Consider the following 15,884-nt stretch of genomic DNA (forward strand, 5'->3'; position numbering starts at 1 on the left):
GGAAGACAGCGAAAACAAAGACACTGATTTCTGCATGGGTTTTAATTGCCAATATTGTAACTGACATCCATTGGAAATTAGGGCCCACGAAACACACCAAGACATTGAACGTGAAAACAGGTCTGTTGATAGACTAAGTGAGATCCCTGCTTAGGGGGCATATTTGGGCCTCCTCTAAGGCGACACCCCCATACGACTGAGGGGGAAAGAGACGGAAAAACACTGACCTCTGAGATGGAAGTTTCTGAAATGGAGATTAATATGAACTGACAGAAAACAGACAGGACTAGCCATCTGTAGAAATCTTCCGGGGCAACAGGGCACCCTGAGAGATAATGTATAACATGGAAAAGACTTGGGAAATCTTTGCCTTCTCAGGGAAATATTAACCACAGCTAATGCTGAACAAAGTAACTCATTGGAGAAGATTCTGGGGGTCAATAAAGAACACTGAAAAGAAGAAGAAAGCAAAGAGGTTGTGAGCCTGTGTGTTCTAATCCTAAGAACAGGGCAAAGTGCCTATGGGGGAGGGGGAGGGGATGGGGAGGGAGCAGGGCGCCGGTGGGGGGCTGAGCTCAACCCACTGTCTTAACTTCTTGCACCTTGCTTTTATCTTCATTCCATTTCTCCTCCCTCCTTTTCTTTTTCTTTCTTTCTCTTGCTTCCTTTCTCCCTCCCTCCCTCCCTCTTTCCTTCCTTCCTTCCTTTTTCTGGGTATGTGCTCACTCTATAAACTTTAGTTCTGAATTGTGTTGCTGTTTCCCAGCAGATCCGTCCTCTGAGAGGGAAGACACCACACACACGTCTCCTACTGTAAAATAAATGTACCCGCTAGTTGGGAGGTCAGCCTGCGTGTGGCCTGTAGGAACCCACTCCCCAAAGTGCTGTCCTTCAGGGCGACGTGATCAGCCCAAGGTTCTGCACAGTGAGGCGCCCCTTTTGGAGGTTCCCACTGGAGCAGCCTGCAGCCCCTCTCTGCAAACATCTGAGGATAAACCCAGGGTCCTGAAGAAGCTGTACACCCTGCTTCTCAGCACTCCGTATTTGTGGAGCACGATGCAGGAAAACACAGATTGAAAAGAATGAAGTTTCCACGTGGGAACCGCCCCCTGGTAAAGAATGATTCCTTAACCAGCTTTCTAAAGACTTTTGTTGAGTCCCCTTAAAAAATGGTTCAAACTATTGTGTTTCCATCACTTTCTCCCCCACCTCATTCCCAGCCTCACCCTCAGCCTTTCCTTTTGGGACTGTTGTTAACACCAAATCGGCTAGTCCTGACCACACAATGCTAGCTAGTTACCCATGGTTCTAGTTGTCACTCAGGCCATCTCGCTGAATGAAATACTCACTTCGATATTCAGGGTGTTTCCTGAGGTCACTCAAAAAAAGCATCCTATAACGAACAACGAACAGAAGGATCGCATTTCTCTGCCCTGCTCTTCCACTGCCCTGTGATTTGGTGTAATTTCCTTAACCATAAAAGATGGGGACAGAAATGTTTGGCTGCTTCCCAGGGCTTGCCCAAGAGTTGAAGGAAAAGAAACGCACAGATGTCACATTACAGTATCACATGTGCTCTGGAGGTGAGGGTAACCTGAATAATAGAAATGTAGCCTCCTCTCAGTTACCTGGGACTGGCAGAGGCTCCCCCAGGAAAACCTTCCATCTCAGCTGTGCGTGAATCACAAATCTTTAAATATGAACAGAGCTCAGCAGTACACGCTCCAAACTCCGCAGCTTTTAGCTAACGAGCCTGAGAGTTAACGGTAACGGGACCAGCAGAGGGAGGCTCACAGCACTGGCGGAGGCAGAGCTGGAGCAGGACCAGCCCGGGCTCAGGTTATCCCACCAGCCACAGGGAAGCCAAGGGATGCAGACACGTGCATCATTGATGTTTCCCCTCACTTGATTGAGTTTCATGCATTGTAACCACTGAGGAGCTACCTTCCGCTTCCCAGGAAGTTTGAAGGGGATAATGCTCGGTGTCAGTTACTCAGCTGCAGACCAGAGTGGGTGGGCCGGGGAGGGACCATCATTAGGATAGAATCAATCTATCTATTCGAATCTAAGAAACTAGATCATTTTATGACTTCTCCTACGACGTGAACTCATTACAGTAAGTCCCTACATTGCGAACTTTCAAAGATGTGACCGTGCCAGCTGTTGTGCTGTACTACTGTACTTTTCAAGGTACTGTACTGTAAGAATAAAAATGTTTTCTTTATTTTTTGTGTTTGTTTTTTTTTAGTGTATTATTTGTGTGAAAAGTATTATAACCCTATTACAGTACAGTACTACATAGCCGATTGTGTTAGTTGGGTACCTAGGCTAACTTTGTTGGACTTATGAACAATTGGACTTATGAATGCACTCTCGGAACAGAACTCATTCCTATGTAGGGGACTTACTGTATTTTTTTCGAAATGGGTTCTCAGGACATTCAGCCCACCTATATTCCAAAGAAATGAAGTGCCACTTTCCAACATCAAATGTCTGATCCTTTGGATTGTTTACTGCTCCTTGTTAGCTACCCCCAGTTTCCTCCTTCGGTGTGGATAATCAAAACCGGACAACGCGGCCAAATACAGTATCGTATCATTTGCTGAGATTTACAGCACGATGTGATACCTATGATTTGGGGGTGGGGGTGTCACATTATTTCCAGTGTGATGTCGTGGTTGACTACGCACCCCCCGGGGCCAAGTGCAATTTGGCGCCATCTGGTGGCTGTTATCATTTCCTCTTCGATATCAATAGGGATAATTCTGGGGACTTGGATCGCCGGGGACTTTCAGGACAGCAGCAGCAATGCTAGGTATCCACTAGGGTTAGACTGGACAGGGAGGACCCTGGGGACGTGGCTTCCTCAACAGGCTGGCCCAGCCCCGATGCCCAAAGGAGGTAAGAATTTGAGATTGGCTCACTCTGAATTAGGGGACCATCGCCATGGGGTTACATCCCAGGGGCTTTACTATGAGATTTTACTAGTGTTTAGAGCTCGGCACAATTCTGCCAGGGCCATCCCAGTCAAACTCAAAGAAGCACCACCTGTTAGTCATCAAATAGGAATTTTAAAGGAATTCAAATCTTTAAGATTGCACTTTGAGGGCAAAGAAAGGAGACCCAACACACAACTCACACTTCTCAAAATTCCCTTCCTCCTCATGCCCCAGTTCTTGTGCATCTGAGGCTGCTCCAAAAACTCAAGACAACTAAATCCCCCAATTTTTCCCAGCATCACGCTTTCTTAGTTTTGCAGGCTAAGCCCTGAACACTTCTCTTCTCTCTTTGTTGTTGTTGTTGTTTTGTTTTTAAAATTCTACTCTCGTGATTCAGCACCACGAATGATTTAGAATCCACTGAGGTCTGAGCACCAGGAGGCATGTGGTAGAGTGGGGCCCAAGGACGGTGAAACACAAGTTAATAAATCTTGTCTGGTCAAGACAGAAACAAAAAATGAGGGGCTTACATGCAGTAAGGGAAACACTTCATTTGTTTAAGAGGAACATTCTCAAAAACACTGATTAAAAAACGCAAGTGCTCCTTTTACTCAAGTGGAACTTGAAAAAGAAATGATGTTGTTGATTTAATCATTATTACTGCTTTCCTTTGTCGCATAGGTTTATTTGTTCATTGCAGATAAACTGATTTTTGTCCTTCTTTGGGTCCTGGTGATGTGCTATCCCAGCTCAAAGTTGGCTGAAAAGTCTCCTATCCATTTACAAGAAGAGTCAGAAGGAGCAGGTTTCCAGATTTCACTGTCATTACTTTCATTCACATAATAGTGTAATGCATCAAGAGACCAGAGATTGGTTTTTACATTTGAGTTCAGAAATTTTTTTTTTTTTAAAGAAGAACTTATGGAGAAAAACAAATGAGAACAAATTCCTACCCTATTTCAGTTTGTAGCTGATTCTTCAATATTTTCTCCATTTGCATAGAAAGATAATGCTGTTGTCTCAGGAAGACCAGAGCCAGGGATTATTTTTGTCTGGAGTGGTGAAGGATTTCTGGAAAACTACCTGGACTCTCTTTTCATTCCGGTTATCCTATGTATGTCAGCTGGACACAAAACGGATGTAGGAGCAAACCTACTTTTTATTTCTTCTTATTAATATGGACTTACTGGCTGAGCTAATGGGTCACATACTCTAAAGCTATGTTGAGGAATTATTTAGCAGTTCCTGGTTGCTGAATGTTAGAAACGCTTTCAGATACGAGAACAAGCCCATAAGGAACTACAAATAAAAACACAAAAGATCAACAGAAGAATTCCAAAATATACAAGTACATGGCTGACTTTGTAGGTGTAAACAAGTTGTCCTACCTTGTTCTTAACCACAAAGCAGGCTGTGATTTGATCTGCTTTTACTAGTCAGAGCAACTTTGGCTTTGCAGTGAGTCGTATCAGATGGTCTGCTCTTGCTGAGCCCAGACCACCAGAGAGAGAAGGGCTGCCTGGAACCACGGTCTAGTTTCTATCGAGGACAAAGGTCTCCTGATTTGAGTGATTTGGTCCAGCTGAACAGGAGGTTAACAAGCCCTCAAAAGGAAGTGCTTTATTGGAAAAGAGATTTAAAAAATGGAATGGGGTTAACAGTGGGGCGCTGGAGCTGGCTCTTACCAGCTTGCTAGATTCAACTGTGCAAATCCCTCCCCAAGTCTGTGTTCAGTGACATTTCCTTGCTAGCTTGAAACTGACCTTGGTGTGAGTGTTTACACCACGGAAATTGGCAAGTGCTGTGACTCAGTAGGCATCCTCCCAGAGAGCTGGTTGTTAAGCATTTCCAGCACACCTATGACACAGTCGCCATGCTATACAAAGTGTAACCCACAGACAGGTTTGGATTCACAAAGTATCTGATGAGTGCACCGTGAGATAGGTCATGAAAACATCCAGAGGAAGCATTTAGAAACTTTAGAGCAATTCTACAGAGATTCTGTCAGTTGAATCCATTAGAAAGATGATGGCTTGTTTTTTGCATGTTTTTGTTTTTTTAATTTCTTTCTTCTAGTAATTCATTTTTATTGCATTTTACCAAAATGTTGATCTGCAACAGATTGGACATCAAATAAGCAAACAAACTGTCCATCACCAGAGATAGTTTGAGAAGCACCGATTTTGGAACGTTCGCAAATCCAGGGGACAGGGCAGTGGTATTGCACATGAGATTGAGAGACTAGAGAGGTAACTTGAAACTACAGGCTACTTTAGAAAGCAAAACGATGTGGAGAGGCCAAAGGAAAGAAATGTGGGAGGACCTAAACTTGGGACATAAAGGGAGGACTGCACAAATACAGGACGGGAAGAGTAGACTTGTGGTTTTAATGTCAGGTAACTTTTCTATTTCTATGAAGGCATGTCTGCGTACATGTGTGATATCTAGAATGAGGGAAGGATTGCCTTGCCGCCTTTCTGCCCTCCCTTTAAGGGGAAATCACAGGGTTCTCTGAGGAGAGGAAAACCATGTCTTATAAGGAATGGTTTAAGAAGAGAGGGTGTTTCGTTTGCAAGAGAAGGTAGATGGAGGGGTTTCCCATTATTTCGAAGGCTATTGTGTAAAGGATGGCATGGACTCAGGCCGTATGAGGCCCTCAGGGAAACCACAAAAGGAAAAGCTCAGAGAGGCATAAAGAATACTTTTCTAGGAGTCGGTCGTCCAAGGATGGAATATGGGGCCCTCGCTGGGGAGCGAGCTCTCTGTCTGAGAAGTAGGGACCCATTGACAAGGATGCTAAGAGAGGAGGCCAGGGAGAGTTACCAGCAGGCTGTTGGTAGCATTGAGGAATGTTCTGGCATCCTGGGAGCACATATTGGCACCGATGAAGACAAAACTCTTAATTGAGAAGTTTGCTGCTGCCACTTCTGGGCAAGCAGGCCCAGAAGTGCTGAATTTACAATGAACGGTGGAGATCATCCTCCCCGGGGTGACATGCTCCCCAGTCTGGACTGCCCCACCAAATGCCAAACAAATCTGTGATCTAGCTGGAGTCCTTCACATGATAAAAGCACAAACCCAGGTGAAAACAAAGATGATGAGATGGAGAATGAGTCCAGATGCTTCACCTGCCCTTAGATCAGCTGAATCACTGGAGAGTCCATCTTTCCTCCGTTAACACACGCTGTGCTAAGAATTTAATAGACAGGACTTCCCTGGTGGCCCAGTGGTTAAGAATCCGCCTGCAAATGCAGGGGGCATGGGTTCGATCCCTGGTCCGGGAAGATCCCACATGCCACGGAGTAACTAAGCCTGTGCGCCACGACTACTGAGCCTGTGCTCTAGAGCCCGTGAGCCACAACTACTAAGACCGCTGCGACAACTACTGAAGCCCTCGCACCTAGAGCCCATGCTCCACAACAAGAGAAGCCACCGCTGTGAGAAGCCCGTTCACCACAACGAAGAGTAGCCCCTGCTGGCCGCAACTAGAGAAAGCCCGAGAGCAGCAGCGAAGACCCAACGCAGCCAAAAATAAATAAATTAATTTAAAAGAAAAAGAATTTAATAGACATGGTCTCACGACCCAGATAGATCTCACTAACCCATTTGTTTGATGGTAAGACTGAGGCTCAGGGTAGGTAACTGACTTCTCTAAGTCATGCAGCTCCTAGACGTTCACAGGGCTTCCAGTCCCACCTCTTCTGTTCAGCCAAACCACCTGTATTCATCCGCCTAGTAAGCCTTCCCTGAAACACCGCGTCCAGTAGAAGATAATGCTCTCCACGAGGAATTCCAGGAAACTGCTCCTAGCTCAGTCCTCTGGGAGTCCTTTGACCCAGAGGACTGAGCTAGGAGCGCAAAGGTCTGGAGGATGAATGCATTTGGAGTGGTCAGCAAGGCGTGCCCAGCTGCAACTTGAAAAATTCTGCAAAAGGAGAGAAACTCCACGAAACAAAATACACATGGAAAAATCGCTCCCTTGTTTCAAAATATTTGCAGCTTAACATTTACAGGCCACCCAAAGTGTGGTGGTCAGCGGTCCGCAGTCTGCTGGCCCCATGGTGAGGAGGCGGTGATCAGAGGGCTGCGGGACGGGACGCGGGGCTCCTGGGGGGGCCCAGGGCTTCTGCTGGCCTCTGTCCTGCTTAGTTTTGGCTCCAGGTACGTGGCTACGGGACTGATTACCACCAGAGCCATCCGCCACGGAAACCACAGAAACGAGCTAACCTTTCCTCCCTCGAAGTAGAGAAAAGCAGGCTTGTGTGCCGGTGGAGGGGGGCGGAGAGGGATGTGGACGGAGAGGGAAGGGTGGTGTAAGAACTCTTGTAGTCGTAAGGCTCGCCAGTTGGTAGTTACTAGTATTCCAGACGCTTCCTAATGCCAGACAAATGCCCGGAGCCCAGGCTTGTCTGGCTCAGAGATCTATTCAGCCGATAGCAGCCCGGCCCTGGTGGGGAGAGCAGATCTTTCAGGGAGCAGCCTCCATGGCTAATCAAACACAGCATTGTTCTCAGAAGGAAGAATGGAAAGGTTTGTTTCAGAAACATAGCTTTTTTTTTTTTTTTCCTTTTGAGGCACCCGAGTTATTTTAACAAGTTGCTACAAAACTTGGGCTTCCTGAGGTGAGGCTGTCGTGCACAGTGCATGTTCTGTCCCAAACTCCAGGGAGGGAGGGATCCGAAAATTAGTCATTAAAAAAAAAAAAACAAAAACCCCAGGCACTTCATGCCTGGAAATGATGTAACACGCAGCCACTCCTCTGTTAGAACTACAACCAAACAATGCTCGGCGATCGCGGCAGCTGCTCTCCAAATGTCAGCGCCAAGCCCGGCCAAAGGGCTGGAAGGCCACCGAGCCCAGGACTTTGTACGCTACCTTTGTCGCCCACATTTTCCCCAAGCACTCTCAGGACCCTGGCAACAGGTAACGTGGCAACCTTTGCCTTCTAAAACGGCAAGCGGCAGGATTTCAGAGAACAAAAGGATTTTTTGAAAGCCAGCTGCATCTCCCTCGCCACCCCACTCCCCCTCCCCACGCCCTCCTCCTTCGCCACACCAAGTCTGAGAAAACAAAGTATTGCTGCGGCAGCCCGGATCTCGAGCGCCCCCTTGTGACCAAGCTCGGAACATCACCGATGTACCTTTCAAGGTACAACTTCAGTCCGAGGCTCGGCTCCCAGGTAAGTCACGCTGGGACGCGGGACGTCCGGGCTGCGTTTGACCATAAAACGCAGAGTGGAAGTCAAGAGTCAGAAGTCTTAATTTTTAACTTATCACCTCAACAAAAATTTTACCCGTGCTGCAGGGTAAGATCTCTGGGTTGAGGTTGCTGACCTTTTTTTTTTTCCAAAGCAGCCGCTAGGGCAACAGTTTTTCTTTCCTTGGCAAGCTGAAAAGCAAAAACTGCTGTGGCCATTTGGTTAGGTGGATGGAAGTGAGGATGAATAGCCAGGAAACTGAGGATTCCTGGTGGGTGGGACTTGCATTTTCCATTTTTATCTGAATTTGTTGATTGTTTGCAGGAAGCTTGCAGGTAGAAGCATTTCTAATTCCCGTCGCTTGCTTCCAGTTAGTTGATTTGCAAGGATGACTGAGGATTTCCAAACTGCAGACCCAGCTTCCCAGAGAGCGTGCTTTGCAGCCCCACCCTAGCTCTTTTCTCTCTGTCTGGGGCAAACACCCACGAAAATGACAAGGGCAGAAGTTTTAACCAGCCTTCTTCCTCTCAGGGCTTCTCCCGCCCTCCATGGTCTCTGATTTGGAGGAAGGACTGCAGTTGTGAGCTGCTGGTAGCTTCTGCCAGGCGTGAGGACATCCCTCTTTGTCCCTGTCTGGAAATGTTAACCAGAAACTAAGAAAGGGGTTTAGATCAAAGTAACCATTCTCTTCAAAAAGTTCCATTAATTAACTAAATTAAAGGAAGTTAAGTGCTGTTTGGCGGAAAGTCATTTTAGAAGGCCCAGGTCCAGGGACGGAGGTCTAAAGCCTCTAATGTGACCCTTTAATGAAGCTTGGCAACCAGTTAGCATGAGAATTTGAGGGTTACCCTATGTAAAACCAGTCGTTGCCTAAAATCAGTCATTTCAAAGGAACATCTGGAAAGTAGACAGACATTCGGCTGGTTGTTGCCTTGATCATTTAATAGTAAAGATTAAAAACTGAGGGCTCTGAGTAAGAATCATTTGACCGGTAGCTCAGGTGAGTCATAACCTTCATAGAACTAGGCACAAAGGTTCACAGCAGGATGTTGAGAACGCCTGGCTTACTAATTTGCGAGGCGGGGCCGTTGCTTCCAGCAGGGAATGCCTTCAGGATTTCATGGCTTATTTTTCCAGCCTCTCCAACAGATGCTACTGAGTCATCCAGGCACACAAGTGACTGCCCTGGCAGTGTCATCTGTTAGGATTAAATTTCCATTTGTTCCATGACTTTATAAAGCAATTTCTAACGATTGAATCAGATATACCACTTCCTCTAGGATCTAGGGATTTTTTTTCTTTTTTAATGTTTGTAACATTATGTGAATTTTTCAGAATTTGTCCCAGGCAAGTCAGCAGGTCTTCCTGGGTTGCATGGACTGTTTACAGGAGGGGAAGATTCAGGACCCAAGGTCAGGGTTACAGAATGAAATAGGGTTTCCTGTTTGGGCAGCTGGTCCCACCTCCTCAGGTTCGGGCAGACTGGGTCTTGTTGGAAGATAACAGGCCTGGGATACCTGGGGTAGGGATGGTGCCAGGAGTGGGGGAAGGACATTTTGCTTTTAAGCTTCTTATCAGCTAGCTTTCATTTCTTGTTAGATGTCACTTCTTAGCAATACTTGCCTATATTCCCTGTTAGGTGAAATTTTTTATTTTTTCCTGACCAAGCTGAGAGAAAGGAATTAGTTAAGGATGTAAGAATCACAAGGTCAGGCATTGTTGTCCGTTGTATTCATGACGACCACAGTACTTAGACCATGCATGGCACGTAGTAGTATGGTGGTAAATACTTGTTCCGTGAAGGAAGGAACAGGGATGAGAAGGGATTTCCTGGAGAAGCAGAAAAAGGGACTAATAATTAGGAAAGCAAGGTCACCAGGGTAGAAAGAAAATGAATACTCAGCAAAGCCAGTCTCTGTGACCTTGGATGTTGCAACATAATCTCCCATCACTGATGCCCACTTCTGTTTGGCCTTGGTCAAGTGCTGGCCAAATGCAGCTGTGATTGGCCGGCTTTTGACATGGAGCTAGAATGTGAAAGGCCCACCTCGTATCAGCTGGAAGTGGTTAGTCCTATGAATTATTCACCTAACTTCCTCCACCGTCTCTGCTGGGCTTTATCCATGTGGGGCTGTGGTGCTCACTGCCCTTTCCCCAGAGCAGCTGCCTTTCCTCCTCAGTTCCTTCCACTCCTTATTATTTTCTGACTTCTTATTCCTGGTCTCATTTCATGACACCTGTACCATGGACCTGGAAAGCAAGGGAAACCTGGAATGCGATCACACAGCCCAGCAGGACTGTCCGCCGTGGGGCTGTGTCTGGGACACACAGCGGACCTCAGGGGGTGCTGAGCTCTGAGGCCAGATGGAGTGGCTGACTGGCTCCAGGTGGGAGCAGGGTCTCGGGCACACACTGCCCACTGGTCTCCCTTGAAACGGTGAGCTGGCCATGCAGAGCGAGGGTGCTGTGTCCAAACCCGGTGAGGTCACGTCTCATGGTGGTCCATCGGGCTGAGTCCTCCCTGAAACCTCTGGCTGGATCGATCAGGAGCCTCTGCTCTCTGGCCAACACCCTGGGCTTCGGAGAGAAGGCAGACCTTTGTGTCAAAGCAGCCTGGTGCTGCTGCCCTGTGGACAGAGAGGGCTTGGCGGGCTGGCTCCACCTGGAGCAGAGCTTCTGCATCAGGCAAACTGGGGGAAACAGGATATATGAGGAAGCAAAGAAGAAAGAAAATGTATCCAGCATGTCTTCCTGTCAGTTGGAGCCCGATGAGAAATAATTACCTGTGTCTGGAGAGCAAGGCATGTAGAGGGGCCTGATCTGTGCAGTGAGGCAGTTAATTCTTCGTCCGACTCCTTTCCGCTTTCCTCCCTGAAACCCCCCTCCTCAAAGGAAAAACAGGACAGACTTTGTGGGTTAAGCTGTGGAATACCGTCTACCAGCTCGCTGGGCCCAGAAAGGACACCAGCCCCTGACTGACTCTCAGATGACAGGATCAGTGCTTCAAAATGACACCTCATTATCCAACTGTGTCACTGACAGATGAGGACACAGGCCCAGAGAAGAACTTGGCCGGGGCCCCCCAGTTTTCTTCTGTCTGCACCACACAGCAAACACCATCAGACTTTACAGTGGGTTCATAAAGGTCCACTTCAGACTGCATTCACAATTCCACTGTACAGTTGGGTTTTGGTCATTTGCCAGAATTAAATTAAAATATCAAGGAACCCTCCTACACTGTTGGTGGGAATGTAAATTAGTACAACCACTATGGAGAACAGTATGGAGTTTCCTGAAGAAACTAAAAATAGAACTACCGTATCACCCAGCAATCCCACTCCTGGGCGTATATCTGGAGAAAACCATAAAAAAATCAAAAAGACACATGCACGCCAATGTTCATTGAAACACTATTTATGATACCCAAGACATGAAGCAACCTAAATGTCCATCAACAGAGGAATGGATAAAGAAGATGTGGTATGTATATGCTATGGAATATTACTCAGCCATAAAAAAGAACGAAATAATGCCATTTGCAGCAACATGGATGGACCTAGAGATTGTCATACTGAGTGAAGTAAGCCAGAGAAAGACAAATATCATGTGATATCACTTATATGTGGAATCTATTTTTTTTTTTTTTTTGGCCATGCCACGTGGCTGGTGAGATCTTAGTTCCCTGACCAGGGGTTGAACCCAGGCCCACGGCAGTGAAAGCATGGAGTCTTAACCTCTGGACCACCAGGGAGTTCCCTGTGGAATCTAATTTTTCAAAAATGACACAAATGAACTTATTTACAAAACAGAAACAGACTTACAGTTATCGAAAACAAACTTAGGGTTACCGGGGGCTTCCCTGGTGGCGCAGTGATTGAGAATCTGCCTGCTAATGCAGGGGACACGGGTTCGAGCCCTGGTCTGGGAAGATCCCACATGCCGCGGAGCAACTGGGCCCGTGAGCCACAGCTGCTGAGCCTGCGCGTCTGGAGCCTGTGCTCCGCAACAAGGGAGGCTGCGATAGTGAAGAGGCCCACGCACCACGATGATGAGTGGCCCCCGCTCGCCGCAACTAGAGAAAGCCCTCGCACAGAAACGAAGACCCAACACAGCCAAAAATAAATTAAAAAAAAAAAAAATAAGACCTGGCACAACCAAATAAATAAATAAATATTTTTTTAAAAAACCAAAACAAAAAACTTAAGGTTACCAAAGAGGGAACGTGGTGGGGAGGGATGAATCAGGAGTTTGAGATGAACATACCCACACTACTATATATATAAGATAGATAACCAACAAGGGCCTCCTGTATAGCACAGGGAACTCTACTCATCTTCTGTGATAACCTATAGAGAAAAGAATCTGAAAAAGAATGAATATATGTATATGTATAACTAATTCACTTTGCCGTACACCTGAAACTAACACAACATTGTAAATCAACTCTACTCCAATAAAACGTTTTTAAAAATCCCAGCAAACTGGTGAGGCCAGCACTAAAATCTATCAGTTTACTCTACCTACTGCCCACCAGCATCCTCATTCACTGTGTTTCCTGGAACCAGGTGCCTGGCCCTATAATCCCAACTCCACAAGTGACTGGAGGCAAGAGAGTTTGGGTTGCCCACCTTCTGCAGCATGGGGTCCGATTGGAACCTGGGTTCTTCTCATCTAAGCCTCCTTTCTCTTCTTTTTTTTAAAGGAATTCCTTTATTTTTAAAAATTTATTTATTTATGGCTGTGTTGGGTCTTCATTTCTGTGCGAGGGCTTTCTCTAGTTGCGGCAAGCGGGGTCCACTCTTCATCGCGGTGCGCGGGCCTCTCACTATCGCGGCCTCTCTTGTTGCGGAGCACAGGCTCCAGCCGCGCAGGCTCAGTAGTTGTGGCTCACGGGCCCAGTTGCTCCGCGGCATGTGGGATCCTCCCAGACCAGGGCTCGAACCCGTGTCCCCTGCATTGGCAGGCAGACTCTCAACCACTGCGCCACCAGGGAAGCCCCCTTTCTCTTCTTTTAAAGAGCTGCCTTATACTTCTGTCATTAAGATTCTCCTTTGAACCCTCACGAGAGCAATGTCCAAAAACCTTTTTCTGAATCTCTTGGTCAAACGTGCTTGGAATTCAGAACTTTTTGGATTGTAGAAAGCTGATTTGCATGACACACCCTGGGGGGCCTGGGTACTCTAACCTGTCTGTCTGCAGGAAAAGGTGAAACAGTCACACTGCAAGTAGTTGCAAGGTCAGGTTTTGGCCTGTGGCTTTCAGAGCTGCAGCTGAAGGATGGTGGCCACCCACCCCTTCAGGTGCCTCGGTGCGTCAGAGCCCCCGCCAGGGGCCTCCTCCTCCAGGGCACCTCTGGTCCTGGACGGAGCTCTGTCCCAGCCTGGCCCAGGAGGAGGATGGGGGATGGGTAGTGACTGGGAGGTGGTGGGCTTGGCCTGGTGGGTGGGCAAGGTTTCTACACCTTTACAGAAAAGAGGAATCTGATTTCAAATTCGATATTACTTCTGACATTGTCTCTCTTTCCTCGACCATGTGAGTTCTGGGTGTTCATTGGTTTGTCACTGTGTTTCACACACCGTCGGCAGAAGCACCTTTGTTGGGTTTTGTTATAATGGTAACAGGGGTACTTGTAGGGGCTTTTAACTGGCCTCTTCTCACAGTGTGGAATGCTGTCTATATAAATTACAGAATGCGTAGTCTGAAGATAAACGCTTGGAGATAAACACTTCATATCTGCCAGGTTGTGTGCTTGTGTGTGTGTGTGTGTGTGTGTGTGTGTGTGTTGTGAGCCATCCCTTCCATCATTCTCTTCCGCATTCTCACCCTGTACCCTAAAGCTATGATCTGACTTCACAGCCAAAGAAATAAAAGTAACATTCTTCTTGGCCCACCGGTCTTTGTACTGACGGGAGGGTGGTTCCACGCTAGGTCCCGGCTGGCTGCTGCGCTAATTTGATGCAGCCCAGGACACTCACCTAAAAGTTGATCCCTAAGGGCATTCCTCATTCATTAAAGCTCTACCCAGGACACAGTTGGAAAATCATTTTCAGAACACAAGTTTTTATCCCATATTTCCAATCCAAGAGATAACAGAGAGACTCCATGTAAAATAGCTTGAATTAAAGAATAAACTGTTGTGTGGCTAGACATGTCCGTGAACTGTAGACAGAAATAGATCAAGCACTAGAAATTTTTTTTTTTTTAATCTAGAACAAGCCCCGCACTGCCTCCTGTTGTGGATTACATTTTACTTTTCAAAAGGAACCATGGATGGTAAAGCGAAGTCATTTTGATTCTTTTGGATTTCTACTGTCGTAGGTGAAAGTTTATATTAATCAATTCTTTGAAAAACCAACTATACCCACTGCAAACCTACCAAATGAGAGGATGTTAAGCTAGTCAGTGGGCTGTATGTTTGGGACCTTGTTTGGAATTTCAAGCTCATGTTACGGGACTGGCCCGTGGTTGCAATTTACACCATTTATCAGTAGGATTGCCGAAGTGCTGAGGTGCCGGAATGCGGAAACACTGGAGGAGACCAGCGCTGGCCTTTGGATCAAAATTAATTACCAATAAAGAGTTAGGAAATTGATCACGGGGAAGGGAAGCATGTTAATGGCCACCGCTCAAAGGTTCAGCCCCTTTCAGTTACTGATAACCTTGCCACGTCTCCAGATAAAAGCCAGCCTTGTCACCCCCAGGCACCTGGCTGAGAGGTAATAAAACTGTTGCCTTATCTTCTAAGTGTGGAGTTGGTTCAACCTCAGCCCGAGGTAATTACAGTAAACTGAAATTGCCTGTCGTTTACAAAAAAGGGAAGGCGTAAGGCGGGAGACGGTGTTTGTCTCTCTTCTTGGATTTTAAAAAGAAAGCGAGCAAAACAGCCAGAAGTTTTCCAGGGAGTGAGAAAACAGCCCGGCTTGGCCACCCTCTCCTGGGGGTAACGGATTGCTGGCGGCTCAGGTCCCTGTGACGATCTGAAAAAGAGGCTCAAGCTGATGAAAATCTAAGCAATCTTCTTAGGAGTCTGTCCTTTCTAAATGTAAATGACAGAGTCGGAGCCCTGCTAGGGAGGGCAGGAAGTCTCAGTCTTACCGAGTGACTCATTCAGTGCTGTTAGCTCCAGCAGCTGGATAAAAAGTTTTAGCAAAAGCAGCAACAAATCTACTTTAAATACTAGCACAGTAAGGAAATTCCTCTCTTTCAGGCCGAATGCCATCCACACAAAAGAGCTCCTGTCGACATCTCATTTACAATCTACCCCCAGGACACAGACAGGACCATTTCAATAAACCCGGCTCAGAAACACCTATTGTTCAAAATCTTCAACTAGCCACAGGCTACCACCACTCCCTATTGTTTTGTAAAAGAAAAGATTTAGAAGGAGCCAGATTGGGACCTGGAAGCTCTGAAAAGAGGAAGGAATAAAGTCCCTTTGACCCGATGCTGTTGGAGAACGTGCATGAAGAATAAAGTTAATGGATTTTCATTTTTACAAGAAGTGCATAAGCAACGCCCGCTCCCTTCCTGAACTAGTGATCGGGGATTCTAAAAGCGGTGCCAACTTTGTAAAGAAGTTAACTCCTGCCATCGGGTTTGGTACCTGAAAAGTCAAAGGCTCTACTTACCCTATTCTCTGTCTTACAAAAGCCCTGATGGCAGCCGCAGCAAAGCACCAGGTGAGTATTCGATCTGGGTTGTTTCCTTGGGATTTATAGCTTGACTGTTCTTTCTAAGTAGGATTTTGA

General features: G+C 46.7%; 1 protein-coding gene and 1 long non-coding RNA gene across 33 annotated transcripts in view; one reads left to right on the forward strand and one right to left on the reverse strand.

Moving 5' to 3' along the window:
• Positions 1-15,884, reverse strand: part of DLGAP1 (DLG associated protein 1) — an 850,590-nt gene that overhangs the window by 59,419 nt on the left and 775,287 nt on the right. The window lies entirely within an intron of this gene.
• The window catches only part of LOC309640256, a 40,314-nt gene continuing 24,447 nt past the window's right edge, over positions 18-15,884 (forward strand). For 4 of the 11 annotated variants that reach the window (XR_014252123.1, XR_014252124.1, XR_014252125.1 and 1 more), the window contains exons 1-2: positions 7,615-8,118; positions 15,344-15,815. This is a non-coding gene — a long non-coding RNA (uncharacterized lncRNA). Of the gene's footprint in view, positions 8,119-15,343; positions 15,816-15,884 lie in introns of all 11 variants that reach the window. The other 7 variants (XR_014252120.1, XR_014252121.1, XR_014252117.1 and 4 more) reach the window with 6 other exon arrangements.

Source organism: Balaenoptera physalus, assembly GCF_965194825.1.
Source record: "Balaenoptera physalus genome assembly, chromosome: 12".
Lineage (NCBI taxonomy): Eukaryota > Metazoa > Chordata > Mammalia > Artiodactyla > Balaenopteridae > Balaenoptera > Balaenoptera physalus.